Source organism: Vigna radiata, chromosome 1, assembly GCF_000741045.1.
Source record: "Vigna radiata var. radiata cultivar VC1973A chromosome 1, Vradiata_ver6, whole genome shotgun sequence".
Lineage (NCBI taxonomy): Eukaryota > Viridiplantae > Streptophyta > Magnoliopsida > Fabales > Fabaceae > Vigna > Vigna radiata.
The window spans coordinates 28,168,560-28,187,190 of NC_028351.1; the positions used below are offsets into that span (position 1 = coordinate 28,168,560).

General features: G+C 36.4%; 1 pseudogene; it reads left to right on the forward strand.

Moving 5' to 3' along the window:
* Positions 1-6,442: 6,442 nt before the first annotated feature.
* Positions 6,443-8,112, forward strand: LOC106760665 (annotated as a pseudogene).
* The last annotated feature ends 10,519 nt before the right edge of the window (positions 8,113-18,631 follow it).

Here is an 18,631-nt window from a genome sequence, read left to right on the forward strand (position 1 = left end):
GGTTTTGATCAGAATTGAAGATGGAAGTGAAGTACAGAGGACTTAGACTCGAGAAAGGAAGAGAAAAAGGAAGAAAATAAGAGTCAAATTCAACACTCAATGCCAATTCGTGGGTGAAGCCACTGTTTCTCGCTTAAGCGGCAGCGCTGAGCGTCCTTTTATTAGGAGGGCCATCGTTGAGCGGCAAACTGGACGGCTGAGTGGCCTGCGATTTGGAGGCAAACCGCTGAGCGGCAAAATTGAGCTTTGAGCCCCTAAATGATGGGCTTGGGCTTAAATTCTGTTATTTTTAAGCGCTATAAATAGACCTATTGCGAAGCTTAGGTCAATCTTTTGGCAAGCAGAGATGTCCAGAGAAATTCTACACTCCTTGGAGGCGGTTTCTCTGATGCTTAGGCTCCAATTTATCAAATCTAGGGTTTACTCTTTCATCTTTTCCATTAATTCCATGTAGTTTCACCATGCCTATGGTGAACTAAACCCTTTGTTGTTTGGGAACAATATAATCTATTGAAACTCTCTTATATTGAAATTCTTATTTTATTCATATGTTTATATTATCAATTGTTGGGTTTCTTATCAATGATTAATGCTCTTATCATTTAACTCATTCGGTAAGAAGATATTTGCCTTTGTAGATACGGAGACGTATGGGGAAGTCATGAACTGATAGGAATTCCCTTGATTAAGCAATATTGCCTAAAGATAGGGGTAGGACGATCAATTGTATTTTGCTTCTGTGATATATTGCTTTGCTAGAGATAGTAAACTAGTGGTTAGTGATAGGCTTTTTTCGCCGAGTGATCGGGTTTATAGTAGGCTAAGAAAGTTTGCATGACAATTTGATAATAAAGCAAATCAAATAAGAAAAGTAGATATAAGAGGGTGGATAAGGATGAAATTGTAAACCCCAAAGAAAAGTCTTCATTCATTCATATCTTTTCTTTGCCAATTGATTCACTAGCATTTGCAAGTTTATTTTCGTTTTGCATTGACATTACGAAAATTATTTCTTTTCAAGTCTTATGAGATCAATTTATATGAAAGATAAGGCCTAAGAGTTCTTTGGGAGAACGATACTCGGGTAGGTGCGGCACTCAAGATGGACGCTCAACATTGTCGCCCAGGCGTTTGACAGTGAATTCACTGAAGAGGCCACCGCTCAACGGTGGAGTAGCGCTCAGCGGTGGGCGCGATACTCAATTTCTCCCCTTAGCGTGGGCACTTGAGTGTTTGATACAGATCTCCTCAACGAGGCTGGCGCTCAACGATGTTCTAGCGCTCAACGGTGGTTGCGATTATTCCTTTGTGCACTTTTCCATCTTTTCTTGAGTCCAACTCCTTCATACTTCAACTTTTTTCATTCAATTCATGTTAAATCGTGCCAAAATAAGTAAAACCAAGCATAAAACCAAGAAAACCACCTTTAACTCTCTTATTCTTCACAGGCGTGTTAGGCTTTCTCTCTCACTTACAGCAAAATTTTATTCCGACAAACCCACACCTTCAAGAAGGTCAATTTCTGTTTTCATTTTCATTTTCAAGAACTTGTTTGTTGTATTTTATTGTCTCCTTTTGTCGAACCTGTCTACACTACACGTTATACATCCAAGCTTTAGTTTAAACTGAGAGTATATTGAAAATAACTCCAAATGACTTGAAAATTTGTTCAAAGCACCAAAGTCTAAGTATGTGAAATATTTTTCCAAAGTTTGAAAAGAAAACAAAAAAAATGACAAAAAATATAAAATGACATTTTTTTGAAAATCTAGAAGGAACAGCTAGCTATGCGAGCTGCCACGTGATTGGAATTTTTTTTTCTACCACAAATCCATATATAATAATAGCAAATAAGCCAATCAGAGCAAATTTTATGGTAGTTTTAAGATTGATTGCAGTTCACTTTCCAAATAATTTGTATACTTCACAGAGACCCAAGTAAGGGCTCCTGATGTTTTTTTCCTGAACTAGGTGTTCTAAGGAGTGGCAAAAAAGAAATACAACCAAAACCAATAATCATAGCTATCAAAACCAATAATGACAAGTTAATACTACTATTGTCATAGCTTTTGTACTTCTATTTATAGTTCATAGTTCATGTTGTATACCAAAAACTAGATTACATTTGTTGTTTTTCTACTTTTCAAGTCTCGTAGAGTAATAAAAATTGATCGTAATTAATTAAAAAAACAAAAAAGTAGATTAACTTCGGATAATGGAAAAAGTCAACGTTAATTGACATGAAACACAATTGACGTCAGACATAGAGCAATATCCAATGACGATTTGATGTTAATTAACGTCAGATATTGCTTTATATCCGACATCTATTCGACATTAACTAACATCGAATTTCTTAAATCTAACGTTAATTTAACATCTCTCGATATGATGTCTGTATTTTTCTAGATGTTAAAAGAAAAAAAACACAAACATTAAAACCCTTTTTTGCACTAGTGAAATTTTTGTTTTGACAGAAGGTGACTTAGGAAAATACATGCAGACAACTAAGCTCTCTTATTACTCAAACACTTCTGTGATTTTTCATTCCATAAACCACGTTCACAGTAAATTTTTTATCAACCGAAGGAAAAACATTTTTCTGTTGAAAGAAAAGGTTAAAACTTCCACAACATTAAAAAGTTTATTCCACTCTTTGCTTTCAGAAGTTAGAGCATTAATCAATTGGAACAACATTAACAACCATGCATCAGTCGCATAACATAATTGACAACAAAACCAAATTCAACAATAGTGAGCACTAGTGAATAATTTGTTACAGTATTTGTTAAACTAAGAATATCAATGGAAAACATTCAAAACTAAACCTATGTATGGTGACACAAGAAAGAGAACACAATCGAAAGATAATTCTTGCCACTAAGTTTAATCGGTGACTCCTCTAGAATGTCATTGGGGACTTATGAGAGCCTTAATTGTTGTTGCTTTTGAATGCCATGAGAATTCATAGAAGAGGGTTCGATTCCAACATTTTTTCTTCCTTGATTGTTACCAAGATTTAGTTGTTTCGATTTCATTTCCACATATAGAACAAGATGCATATGCATGAGACAAGAAGAAAAATAACTGTAATAATAAAAACCATAATGTAGTTACATAATAAAGGCTCTTTAACTGATAATTGTTTAAGGATTTTTTTATATATCTAGGCAAATTTGGTGCACTAATTACAGAAATAGATAAATTTTAAAAAAAAAAAATTAAAACCATGGGCAAGTCATGCAATCCTCACACGACTTTAAATGAAGAAGTCATGTTATCCCGTTTGACTTTCGTTTTGATTAAACTCAACCCTTGTGGAAAATGAAAGTCGTCATGCCCCCAACGACTTTAATGTAATGTAATCAATTACAATGATGTAATCGATTATATCATTGTAATTGATTACATTACAATGATGTAATCGATGACATTACATTGAAGTCATTGGGGGGTTTGATGACTTTCAATTTCAATAGAAAGTCATATTGGAGGCAAAAAGACTTCCAAATTCAAACATACAACTGGTAATCGATTACTTAGGCGAATTTATTTCTTGAATGCCAAATTTTAATTGATTACGCTTATAGTGTAATCAACAACCAGTGTGTTTTAGTCCTTATCATGGTGGAACATATCTTATAATTTATGAAAATCGTAATTGATTAAATGATTTGTGGTGTATATTAATAATAATCTTTTAAGAATATAAGGTATAAGAGTAAATTAATGATAGAAAACAATGAAGAGTACAAAGATTTAAAAGTTATTGACGAAATGGACATGTTCTCCTATTATGACCTTCATTGCGGTGGTGAGAACATTTTTTCTCTGTATCCAAAATTGGTTAATCTATTTCATTATGGATTCGAGTAGTAATTGGTCTTCTTGATGTCTTATGTCGCATTTAAGGATCTGATATGAAATTTGGACTAGTATACATTAGGGATGAAAATAAGTCGGGTCGGACATGGATAGTGCCTACCCGACCCGAAACAAAAAAAATCCACCCTTTGCTTGCTCGCTTCCATCGTAGATACCTGTTTTAAAAATATACGCGGGTATTTTAGAACCCGCTGGTATCTGCGGATACCCGTAAATATTTAAAACAATATATTTTATAAATTTTAAAACAATATATATATATATATATATATATATATAACATGTAATATAAATTAAATTAAATATAAAATTTAATGAAATTTAACGTGATAAAATATAAATTAGTTTTAATTTGTATTAAATTTAACTTAATAAAATATAAATTAAATTGTTATTTTTTTTCGGCTAACGGATACTTGTAGATACAGGTAGTATAATAGCTGCACTCAACCCGTTTATAAGCGGATATTAAAATACCTGTGGGTAATAGATACCTGGGTAGATTTTATTCATAGATACCTGCATGGGCAAATATTCTTGCCATCCCTTGTAGACATAGACCAAGAATCTACATTTCTTAGCATATGGAATTGGACTTGATAAGTATTTATGGTGTCGAGGTTGTAAACATGATTGATAAATTCTCCTACCGGTATATGAGAATATTCACAAACAACTATGACATGATGATAAGGAGGCAATTTATTTGAAAGTGACAACAATCACACCACTATTCTTTTAATTTTACATTATATGAAATTGGTTGAGGATGATATTTGTAAGGGGTTGGTACCTTCTAAATTTATATTCTAAATTTTTTTCAGGATACTCATGGTTTGCTCTTAACATGGACTATGCTTTCAACCTTTGTTCGACAATCATTTCTTTTTTGTGTCAGTGCACAAATCCCACAAATAACACTCAAACGTCCCACAAGACAAGTCAAAACTACTGCAGAAAAGGTGTATCACGACAATTAAAAGAATCTTACCTCTACAGGATCGTCACCATGCCTCGTCCATATTATATAATTCTGCCAAAATCTATCGTGCAAAAGATGTTCTCTAATTTCAACAACATTCAATATTCTTCCATTTAAACAATTCACATAAGTACATCCTTATTTTGTTTTCTACCATACCAACATTACGTTGAGCAAACTATATAAACTCTTTACCTTTTATCGTAATTGTCACTCATACGTGATAAATTGATTCAACTCTTATCCATATATATGTTTTGTAAATAAATTATCGAAATTAGTTTTTTATCAATGCATATTTAAGGATTGCTCAATGGAATAGTGCAGATAGAAAAACAATAAATAATATTTACACGGGGTCAGACATCCCTAGACTCAATACCAACGTGTTCAACTAATATAATTAAAAAATTTGCATTCAAGAAATCAAATATATCTAAATAATAAAATTAATCAAATATCTCTAAATCATATACATATCTAAATCATATATAATTTATAAATAACAAATACTAATAAAATATAATTTATAAAAAAAATCACTAATAAAAAAATTAGAGAATTAAAAACAATATAGAAAAACTTACTTAGAATGAAGACAAAAGGAATGAAGATGAAGAGATCGACAATGAATAGAAAGGAATCAGAATGCTCAACTTTGGCGGTGAATAGTACTTGAATAGATGAACACAAATGAATGGTGCAGAAAATGGCTAATGAGAGAAAACATTATGTGAAACCATAGAGGTGTGGGGAGTGCGTGCAAGGCGAATAAAACAATGGTGTGAGAAGATAGTGGCATTTAAGTAGTGCGAAGAGGGCGACAACCACTAGCTCAAAAAAGACCTTTAACCCTTTACACCTCCAACCCTCGAATATCCAACATAGAAAATGACCGATGGCATTTCTGTAAATAAAACAACTATTTAGACGTCGGCTCTGGGAGACAGACGTCTAAATGCTCATATACGTTGGCTCCCCCAAATGGACGCTAAAATTAAACGAAAAAAGAAAAAAACATTAATTTTTTATTCTTTATAGACTTCGGGGTGCAAGGGGGCCGACGTCTATAGCCTATTTAAACGTCGGCCACCCATATCAGATGCCTAAAGGTTCAGCCCAGAAATCTAAAAAGTCACTTTTTGACTTCATTTAGAAGTTTGATCCCACCATCCCAGATGTCTAAAGTGTGTGCCGAAATAAATTTTTAAACACTTTGAACGTCGGTTAGACAGGGGAGCTGACATTTAAAGGCATTTAGATGTCGGCTAGGGGGGGAGTCGATGTCTAATGGTCTGCTATTACCAAACTTGCGCGCGAGGTAGCAGCTACGCGCACTCACTGTTCATCATGTTCCTCGCGTTTTCTCTCCACGAGCTACGATTTTAAGGTTCGTTTTCTCACTTCACTACAAGAAAAATGCATTTTACAGAAGGATTATTACATACGGATTTAAATCCGTATGTAATGGTAATGTGGATATTATATACGGATCTGTTACATAAGGATTTTTCCGTATATAATAAGGAAAAAGGATTACATAAGGATAATTCGTATGTAAAATCCGTATGTAACATGGCGTGCTTTGGCGAGAAAGTTTCGAAAGATATATCTGTATGTAAAATCTGTATATAAGTGAAAAAATAATTACATACAGATTTTATATACGAATTTATAATATATTAATAAATAAATAAATAAAGTTAAGTTATTGAGAATGCATGTCTAAAAAGTCGCCAACTCTAATTCCTTCTTCTTCACTCGTGCTGCAACCATTTCACGTTTGGAAAAAGTGTTGAGCAATTCAGCCTCATTCAATCCCATCACCAAACCTATTTTTCTTTCTCTTTCACTGTAACCCTCACTAAATCAGTGTTTTGATCATGGTTCTCTCTTGTTGAGCCCTCATTCTCCCTCGCTGGAGCCATGGTTCTCTTTCGTTGAGCTTTCGTAGGTCGCACATTGAAACCCTAATTTTCCCTCATTCAAACCATCATTGTGCGCCATTGGTACCATGGTTAATAGGTAAATAGGTAAGTAATGTTTAATTTTGTTTGAGCTAATTTTTTTAATTGCAAAAACCCTAATCCTCTTATTTTTTTTCTACTGGGCATAAAATTAGTGTCCGATGTGATTCGCGTATAAGGGAGCCTTGTCATTTTATTGGTGAAGCTTTTCGGTAGAAGACCTGAGAAGCGTTACAAATAGGAGCCTCTGAAGGAGGACGCTGAGCTGGGAAACTCTACCTATCCCATGGTTCTAGTTCAAGTCCCAATGGACAACAAAAGAGAGGTAGCACAACAGATTTTCTTTCTTTGTCTATTTTCACTCACTTGTCTTTGACACACTTTTTTTTTTCACATTTCTGAATGCATATTGAATCATATTACTATTTTGTAGGTTTGAATGGGGTCTAATAGTGAAGTTGGTGGTTTGTTTTTACTTAGTTGAGCTATGGTTGGTACATCACATTTGTTCAAGGGTTTTTGTACATATGTTTGATTTACCTTCAAGGCTTCACAAGCAAGCAAATGATGAATTATGGAAAACTTATGTAAAGCTCTCAGTGGTACTTATGGGTTCTCATGGCCAAAGGGTTCTTTAGCTTTTCTTAACTATCCTGCACAAATCATGTTCAAATCCACAAAGGTAAGTAACAAAAGCCCATGAAAAGAAATTCTATCATATCCCTTACTTTACCCATTTTTGAAGGAAACATCTTTGTATCAGCTACAGTTAAAACAACTTAAATGGGGTTTTACTCATTCTTAAGCTTGTAAAGGGAATATCAACTACAGTTCAATGATTCCAAATCTTGGTTTTTTGCCCCTAAACTGTATCACCATGTTTTAGCTAAACCGAGCATTAAACATTGAAATGTAACTGAAGCAATTGTTGTGTTATAGGTTTTGCCAGTGACGATTATGGGTGCCTTCATTCCAGTGATGAATATGTATCTACAATACTTCTTGTAGTTGGTCTGATCCTATTCACACTAGCAAATGCACGAACATCACCAAATTTCAGTGTGGTTGGTGTTGTTATGATTTCTGGAGCATTGGTCATGTAATAGTTTATGCCTCATAGGAACCATAAATATATATAATAGATTGTGTTTAAATTTGTAGTACTTTACTCTTGCAAAACACAGATGGAGATGCTCTTTTGCTCAACAGTGGCCTTTCTTAATCCCGCTCATGCTTTTCACAGGAGAATTATTCAAAGCATGGACCTCTTGTTCATAGGTAATTTTGGAATAAAAACTACCCTTTTTTCCACACCAATAACATGTTATGCTTTTTTTTTAAGGATAATCATTGGAGATTAAGAGTTGGGGAATCTGCCAAATTCTACAGGGGAAAATAATGAAAGGAGGCCCTTGGTATAACTTATTGTCTTCTAAATGAAAGTATTTTTTTTAAGTCATATTTTTTTAAATTCATAATTTCTTCGTTATTTTCATGCTATGTGAAAGGAAAAAGAAAATAATTTGATGTCCAAATTAGCATTTTATATTATTTTTTTAATGGAAAGTATCAAATTTTATTTTTTGAATGCATTTAATATTGTTGTACTTATGTTTCGATATTGAATCATATGATTTTGATACTAAGAAATTTCTTCACGTTATGGACAAGTTGAAGCATGGTGAAGTTATAACGGTCTAAAAACCGTTATTTTCATGCTTAAATATGGTATCAAAACACACCCTTTGTGGCTTAGAATGAGCTTAAAATCAAGTAAAACACTTAGTTGAGTCATGTGAGAGTCAAAAGTTGGTTTTAGAGATATTATGCGTGTTTTTGCATTGTTTTGCAGGGTTTTGATGAGAATTGAAGATGGAAATGAATTAGGACGGACTTAGAGTCAAGAAATAAGAAGAAAAAGGAAGAAAAGAAGAGTCTATGAACCGCTCAACGGCCAAAATCAATGCTGAGCGGTCAGAGCGATTAGAGGCAAAACGCTCAGCGGTAAAACTGACCGCTGCGCGGCGACGCGGCTAAAAGGGAAACCGCTGAGCGGTTCGCTTAGATTTTGTTATCTTTTTGGTCTATAAATAGATCCAGTGCGATTCAAATTGTAATCTTTTGGCTAGTAGAGACGTCTAGAACTATTCTACACACCTTGGACGAGGTTCCTTATATTCTTAGGCTCCAATCTACCAAATTTAGGGTTTATTCTTCCATTCTTTCATTATTTTTCATGTAGATTCGCCATGTCCATGGTGAACTAAACCCTAGGTTGTTGGGGAACAATGTAATCTTTTGAAACTCTCTTATATCAAAATTCTTATCTTCTTTATATGCTTGCATATGCTTACTTTATCAATTGTTGGGTTCCTTACCTTTGCTTAATGCTTTTATCGTTTAACTCATTCAGTAAATGTTGTTTGTCTTTATTGATTCGGAGACGTACATTAATGTCATCAACTGGGGGGAATTCCTTGATTATTCTAATATCGCCTAGAGATAGGGGTAAGACGATCAATTGTATTTTGCTTCTTTTTATCATGCATTATTAGTTATTAGGGGAGGCTAGAGATAGCAAGTCAGTAATTGGTAATAGGCTCTTTTCGCCAAGAGATTGGGTTTAGGGTAGACTAAGAAAGTTTGCATGACAATATGCTAAATAAGCGAAGTAGATAAGAAGAGTAGATATAAGAGGGTGGATAAGATTAAATTGCAAACCCCAACAACTCCATTCATCCATAGCCTTTTCTAGCCAATTGATTCACTGCATCTTGCATGTTTACTTTTGTTCTTTGCATTCAAAACCGTAAAATTAATTTCTTCTGAAGTCTTATGCGATTCGTTTACATGAAAGTTAAGGCGTAAGAGTCCTTTGGGAAACGATACTCGGACTTACCCATTTTATATTACTTGATAACGATCCAGTACACTTGCCAAGGACTTAACAAGATTTTGGCGTCATTGTTGGGGACTCGTGGTTTAACTTATCTAGTAGTGTAAACTGATTAAATTTGACTTGATTGTATATATTTTGTTTTTGTTTTATTTTTATATAAAAGTGCTACTAGGGTTTGTGTTTCTTGTGCATGCAGGAGACTAGACATACTAGGAGCAAGAAAAAATACGCAACCTCTTCTTGAAGGCTTGAGTGAAACAAGGGGAAGGAGAGTCAGACGCCCATCCAGGGAGTTATTTCCCTCTCCTGACAGATTATTATCACCTTCACCAGATCAAAGAGCAGAGGAGATGGCAACAAAAAATCCTCCTCCAAGACTCACTCTAGCAGATCAATCTAATGTTGTTGGCCCTTTCCACTTCAACAGCATAGACATGCCAACAAACCATACGACTAACATGGTGATGTATCTAGCACTTATCCATCTGGTGCAAGGCAACCAGTTTCACGGCTTGTCAAATGAGAACCCATATGATCATTTGACAACATTTAGTGAAATCTGTAACACTGTGAAGATGACAGGAGTGCAAGATGAACGAGTAAAACTTAGCTTGTTTCCATTCTCATTGGGAGGCAGTGCTAAGACATGGTTGAATTCCTTTCCTGAAGGAACATTCACTACATGGGAGACTGTGGCAACTAAGTTTGTAAATAAATATTTTCCACAATCCAAAGTTACTCAGGGAAGGCTGGAGTATTCATCATTCAAACAGGACATGGAGGAGACTCTTGGTCAAGCCTAGGAAAGATTCAAGGGCTTATTGAGGAAGACATCAGTCCACGGTTTTGACAAGACTACTATATACTTGTATTTGTGGAACATGCTTGTATTGAAATGTGTGTGGAATTTACTTGTATTGAAATGAGAAACAAAATGTTTTTGATTACTGCAAATTTTTGAAAGAAAAGATCACAAGCACCTTATGAACTTATATTTGTTGTGACAAAGTTCTAGTCAGGTCTTATACACGCATAATGGATTCGACTATGCTAAAATCTTTGTACAGATTTTGTGAACTAGTGCTATGTGAGATTTTGTGTTGAAAAGAATTTCAAAGTAGTTTTTCATGTGTCAGTCGACATTGTGGATCACATATTCGACTGTTTTTCTGATCTGTTTGAAATTTTGTTAAGCCTACACGCTCCAACGACTATATTTTTCAAAAGTTAGTTAGGACTGTGTGACCTGGTCAACTGTAATACATGTGTATTGATTGTCTGTTATAAATGTTTTAATATAGTCGACTGTATTAGTAGGCTATTCGACTGAGAAGCAATCTGATATAACAGAAAACTATAAATAGACAGAACGCGAATTGTTTTGTGACTTTTGTGATCTGACATTTTCATTTTCCTATTTCAGATTGAATTCTTTGTTTTAGAAGCTCCAAGAACTCTACAAGAAGATGGTGGTGATCTTGCTTGAGAGAGACTCAAAGGGAGGAGTCAATTGCTCATACCGTTTGATCAATATATGCACAAAGAAGGTGCTTCTGTTTGATCTTGAAGGCTTGGCATCCTGTGAAGACTGCTACGTTTCATTGAAGGCTTGGCAACCTATGAAGTCTGTTGTGATAGGCTTGGCATCTTGTAAAGGAAACTGGTGCAACGTTGAGGATTGTTCGATGTGGGTGCAGATTGTAGGAGAGGGGATTCTTGCTGCAATTTTGGTTTTGTGTGTGCAGCTATATTTGGTTTTAGGTTAGAGAGGAGATTTTTATTTTTGCATAGTGCTTCTATAAATTCCTTATTGTAAAAACCGCAACATTATAGTGCATTTGCTTCCTAGGTTGGAAGGACACTGGATGTAGGCATTGTTGGCCGAACTAGTATAAAAACTAGTGTTTGATTTTCTCTATCCCTTCACTCTTTATTTCCAGTCGACTATATTTGTTTAGCAGTCAACTGCGTTTTTTCGTTGCATTGAATTTTCATTACTTGCATTTCAAGGAAAGATCAAAAGCTTTGAATTTTCATACCAAGATAGCGAAAAGATTTTGAATTTGAACTAACACCAATTCAGCCCCCCTCTTGGTGTAAAACGAAGCATACCTGTTTCCTAACAATTGGCACCACAGCTGGTTTTCATAGGATATTTGAAAATTCAGTCGACTCTGGTTTTATTCTGTTCAACTGTAAAACCTGTGGATGACTTCAAATTTTCAAACTTTTGGTGAACGTGCTTCAACAAACAGACCACCTTTGTTTGCTGGTGAAAATTACCCTTTTTGGAAAATCCGCATGCAGATCTTTCTTGAATCGCAAGATAAAGGAATTTTGGATGCCACTTTGAATGGTCCATATGTGCCTACAAAAATTGTTGATAGTAAAACTATTTTGAAACCTTTTACCTGAGTGGACTGCTGATGAAAATAAAAAAGCTCGGTATGATGTTAAAGGTAGAAATATTATTGCCTCTACACTAACTATTGATGAATTTTTCAGGATATCCCAATGCAAGTATGCAAAGGAAATGTGGGATGTTCTAGAGATAACACATGAAGGCACGGACAACACAGCTAGGAAGAATTCGTTGATACAAGAGTATGAATTTTCAGAATTAAAGTTGGTGAAAGCATCTATGATGTTCAGAAATGATTCACTCACATTGTAAATCACGTGATGGCTCTTGGCAAAGTCTTTGACAAAGAAGAGATCAACATCAAGATTCTAAAAACCCTGAACAAGAATTGGCAACCAAAAGTCACTGCTATCTCTGAATCCAAAGATCTTACAACTATGAATATGACTACCTTGTTTAGTAAGCTACGGGAACATGAGTTAGAACTTGGTAAACTGAAGGATGAAGAGGAGATTGAAGAAAAGAAGTCCATAGCTCTGAAGGTTGCAAGCAAGAACATCACAGAAATAAAGATGGACGACAAAGAACTGATGACCTTGATGGTAAGAAAGTTTAGTTGACTTATGCAAAATGATAGTCAACTGTCTAACCATGCAAGTCAAAGCAAAAAGAAGAGCTTCAGCATAAATGGTGTCCAATGCTATGAATGAGGAAAAGAAGGTCGCATCAAGCCCGACTGTCCTAAATTACAGCCAAAGTAGAAAGGAAAGTGATGAATCGATATTTTATCGACTTCACTTAGTTTATTGTGCTAGAATTAATCAGGGAATTGTGTTTAATTGTACGGTATTTTCCCGTTTCTACTAATTGTGCTTAATTTGACAGGAAATTCTAATTTTAATTAATTTGAATCTTCTGAGCTAATTATTTGCATTATGATTTTCAGGGAAAATTTTAGAAATACAGTTTGGGACATTTGGAAGTTAAATGAGGTGTAAGCCACCACCCACTTGCATTTCATTTTTATTTGGGCTTGGAGAGCATCTAGCAAGGCCTTGGGAAATTAATATTTGAGGGCACATTTGAGATTAAAGAAAAGTGGGAGTGTTGATTCAATAAAAAGGGAGGTGCATACAGCAGCAACACATGTCAAGGCCTTTTAGAAAGCACACATGCTGTAATTGAATTTGGAGACAAGGGCTACACATTTATGCATCAACGCCCATGAAGAAGGCAGCAGCCATGAACCAGCAGCCCACACAACCAATGGGAGGTGCACACGGTGACCCAGCTACATACCTCCAGCAGAAGCAACACCTCCATGGTCCAACTACTTCATCACATCTAACCTCCACACGGACATCACACGATCCAACCCTCAGCAAAAGCCCTCCAGCAGCACACGCATATGGGCTTCACGCTGGCAGCAAGAACTCATCACAGAATGAAAGAGAATCTGGTCCAGCAGCTTTGATAAAAACGTCCAGGTCTTCCACATTCCGCAACAGCCCATGCACACGGTCCAGCTGTAGCAGACTCTGCGCGTGAAGAGAGGTGTATGTTTGGAGAGTTCAACTGCCACACACGGTCCAGCTTCAGTAGAAAAGCTTGCAGCCCATGATGCCATTATCAGCACGTCCAACTGCCACACACCTTCACGGCCCATGCTCCATGCAGCACCTGCAGCACGTTAAATGAAAAGAAGAAGTCTAGCACTAGCTCTCCACATCAATACGCATTCAGCAAAGAATGGGCCAGCATAGAAGCCCACAATGCCATGTCCAGTAGGGTTTTGCACATCCAGAACTGTCACCGAGAGAAGGGTGTGACGCCAAGCAAGGAGCTGCAACAGTTGATCTGATTCCATCACTTGGGCTTGAAGAGAGCACCTTCAGCAGCTTGGACAACAGCTGGTCCATGAGCAATTGGATTGGAGCATCCAGAGAATGCAGCCCACGCTGGCAGACGGAGGAGGACACAAAAACCTAGGAGTTTTTACTGTTAGATTGGCTGAAACAGAGGGAGCGGACACACTTTTCACTTTTCTGATTTCACTTGGATATTTGGAGGAGAAGATTTCAACTAGAATGAAGGGTTACGGCTAGTAGCATTGAGCATTGTGTTCTTTATTTTCTTTTGATTGCAATTCACGGTTATGTTATTTTGCATGTGTTCATGATGATATTGTTTTAAAATGCAAATGCTTTTCTGATTAAAAAAAAAGTTTGTGTTGTTTATTTCTTTTGATTTAATTTACTTTCACAAAGTTTGTTGAGTTGGGTTTCATGTTTTTAATTTAGTGATGCATATTAACAATTTTAATTGTGCTAGATATTTGTGTTACAATGTTAGGCGTCTAATATTTTCTTTCATTTTAATGATTCTGTGTTTTAATTTAATTCAACTGCATTCACAAATCTTTCACAAATCCCCCCCACTTCGTGTTTGACCTGATTCTCGAACCACAGTTTGGTCCTTGAGAGACGACCTAGGAGTCATTCCCTAGCTATACTACATTTCTCATATGCAATCAAATTTGTATGGGCCGCGACACCCATCATATTGCCATTATTAGCTTCATCATCCAATCTTTTATTGATTAACAGGTGATGAGTCAATATTTTATTAACTGCACTTACTTTATTGTACCAAATTTAATGAGGGAATTGTGCTCAAATGTCCGATATTTTCCCGTATTTGCTAATTGCGCTTAATTTGACCAGAAATTCTTATTTTGATTAATTTGAATTATTTGAGATTAAATATTTGCATTATTAATTGTAGGGAAATTATTGGATAGTATTTTGGACATATTGAGTGTTGTCACAAAATACAGGACTTTCCACAAAACAAGTGTGCTCAAGAAGGAGGGTACTATGGTCATTTTATTCCTTTAGTTATAGTGAGAAGAGTTGTGAATTTCATATGTGGGGGTGCAAAGAGAGAAGAACATGCTGTCCAGCTAAAGCAGCACTTGCCACGACCACCAAATTAAATGGCTGCACGTGAATTCTGCTACATGCATTCAATGAAAAAAAAATTGCTGCATCCAGAATTGGCTAAGAAAATAAAAAGCAATGACTGAATGCATTTGAAGATGCTACGGTCCATGGGAAATTTAACAATGAAAGTCCAGCAGCCACATGTTGTTGAAATATAAATTGATTTTGTTATTGGGCCTATAAGATAAAAGCCCAAGTAGAGAAGACCCAAATAGAATTCTAGAAATTCCTATCTAGAAGATTCTAGAATGATGTACAAAAATATCTAAGGATGTTTATCCATAAGATGTTTCTAGGAATGTTTAGAATTGTAGGAATGTTTTAGAAAGTTCTAGAGAATGAATTATAGCCCTTAGATGAATGATGTGGTGGCAAGATCCTAGCCATTGGTTAAGTAGGTGCCACTAGTATAAATAGGGGATGGTTGTTTCATTTGTATGCAAACCAAAAAGATTAGAAGCATTCAATACTACAAGTCTTTTATTCTCTCAAAATCTTCCAACCTCTCCCAATCTTAAACTCTTTCTTCTAGCCTTTAAAATTTCCTCCCAACACATGTATGGTTTTTCCTTTTGATGGAAGCACTCAGCGCCACGACCCAAGGAAGCAAAGTGCCATTATGCATCCTGTTGCAAATTAAGCAACTCATGTCCCTCACGGGCCTGGTCCAACATTGAGGAGGCTGCAATATATTACGGAAAGATGTTGGACCCATTTTTGGGCTGTTTCATCACGGCAGAAGAAGTGCTGATTGGTTGGCTTTTGGGAGGCACATGGGTGATATTAATATGTAAGGTAGCACTCCACCGTCCAACATTTAATCACGCACACTTGAGCAGCTAGAAACGGCCAGCAACACATGGAAAGAACTGCAGCACGGGCCATGGGAAAATAAATGCAGCCGATCCATCTTAAGGAGCTCCACACGGACAACACTCCAGCACATTAGATGAGAGCAGCTATCCATCTTCAAGCTCCAGCAACGTCAAGCAAGCTTGAAGTCTAGCATGTGAGAAGCTACAAGAAGCTCTCGGGCCACCAGTGAGTGCAGCACATTCAGCGGTTTGGTAAAGGAGCTCACGGCCCAGCAGCTTGCATTTGAGAAGCCTATTTGCACAAACATCTCCACGATATAGCAGCCTTGAGGCAGCAACACATTGCAAGTCCAATACTCCACCTGGCAGCAAAGGAAGCTTCAAGCAGGCCTCAACGTTGGAGAAAAAAAAAGGCCTCCTCACGCATCCACGCAGCAGCATCCAAATTTCACGTGTCCAACTGCTTGGCCACAAGGTCCAGCAAAGTGAATTGGTGGTGCGTCCAGGAGCTACAAGAAGATCTCGGTCCAGCTGCAGCCCACGGTTCAGCAGAAGCAGCAGAGGTGCACACTCAGCAGTCTCCACTTCCCTACAGTTTTAGCCCAACACGTTTCCATGCACACAGCAGCTGACTTTTGGCTTGAATGAAGAAGCTTGGAGAGGACTTACGTCCATGACCCATGTGCACAAGAGAAGTGAAGGAGAGATGCAAACAACAAAGCATTGAACAGCAGCACATATCCAGCCTCCATGATCCAGCAGCTGCCACAGATTCCTTACTATCCAGAAAAGCAAGCAGCCTATGGATCTCTTGTGGCAGACGTTAGCAACTTGGGAGGTGCGGCAAGAAGTTCAGCAGTACACGTCCAGAATGAGCTTGGACACATAACCCTAGGAGAGGGACTTATTCCTAGGACAGTCGCGCACTGCATGAAATATATTTTGTTGCGAACAATTTTGAGAGGGCTTCTTTTGAGGGGAGCTACAAATAATTTGACTTTGGCTGGAACGTGTGAGGGAGAGAGCTTTCATTCTTGAAAAAAAAAAATATTGAGGATGGAATGGAGAGATATGGGTTAGGTCTAGCCGCCACTCTCTCTTTAGCTAGTTTTTCTTGAACCTTGATTGTGAAAGAGTGAATGGAGAGAATTATTTTACTTTTCTTTTGAATGAATAGTGATTAAGTGTTGATGTTCACTTGTTTATTGATATCTTTTTTATATTCAACAATGTGCAATGCATGGGAGTTGTTCTTTACTTTTTTTTTAATTGCGTTGAAGACCGTGCTTTAATTTGCTAATTCATCTCACATTTCTCAATGTTCAGTCCCTTATTTACTAGCCATGTAATTTTTCTTTGCATTTTTTTAGCATTTCTAGAGCCATCTACTTTTCTACTATAATGAACCTTTTTCCCTTCTTGCTTGCTTTATCGTTGCAATTGCCTAAATTGATGTAACTCCACTGTCCAAGCGTGAATTAATGAATTTTCTCTTTCTTTATTGTATTCAAGTTTTTTATGGAATTGGCATTTTATTTCTTGTTGAATTGTGTTTCTACGTGATGTCTTTAATTAATGGAAGATCCATTTCTGATTTGGCAATTTCAATTCAAGTGAGTTACACAAGTTTTCTTTAATTTAATTGTGATGTTAGCTTAGGTTAAGTTTGTTGGTCATTAGCGATATTATAAAGTTTCCTTGAGATTTCTGGACTGTATGTGTGATTGTCACTCTGACTTGGTTAATGTGGAATATGTATTTACACTTGCAATTGGGTATACGCTTAGTTGCCTAGTTGGTGTTGAGTCTTCGCTTAGTTGATGAAACTATATGGTGTAAATTGGATTTGATGTCAACATTGCGTTCGCTTAGTTCTCTTTTATGAAAACATGATTAGCCTTCGCTTAGTTGGTTAACTGTGTTGGATTAGAGGTTTGAGTCGCAACTTTATTTTGTTGATCTGTGATAGGAAACATTGTAATTAAGTTAATGACCAACCGTTTTCAGTCTGTGTTAGAAACCGTTTTTAGATCTGTGTTTAATTATCTGTTTGCATATGTGATTTTGTTCATCTGCATTCACAAACTTTTCACACACCCCCCACTTCGTGTCTGACTTGATTCTTGAACCGCAAAATTTGTCCTTGAGAGACGACCTAGGAGTCATTCATAGCTATACTGCATTTCTAAATTGCACATTAAATTTTGTGTGGGTTGCGACGCCCATCAAAATTTTGGCGTCGTTGCCGGGTGTTAACGGATTGGCAAGCGTACCAAATCGTTCAAGTAATAATAAATGGTAAGACCAAGTATCGTTTTCCCAAAAGACTCGAAAGGCCTTATCGTTCGTGTGAATTAAAATCGTAAGACTTGAAAATAAAAATTAATTAATTTGGTATGAGAATAAAATATGAACATGCAAAAGAGATTGATTCAATTGACAAGAAGAAAACAATGGATGAATGGAGTTGTTGGGGTTACAATTTCATCTAATCCGCTCTCTCTTATTTACTCCTCTTGATTTATTAGCTTGATTATTTAATTGTCATGCAACTTTCTTAGCCTACCCTTAACCCGATCCCTCGGCGAAAAGAGCCTAATACTAATTACTGGCTTGTTATCCCTAGCAATTAATACAGCATTATAGAGCAGAAGTGAAAAACAATTGATCGTCCTACCCCTATCCCTAGGTGGTATTGCTTAATCAAGGAATTACTCAC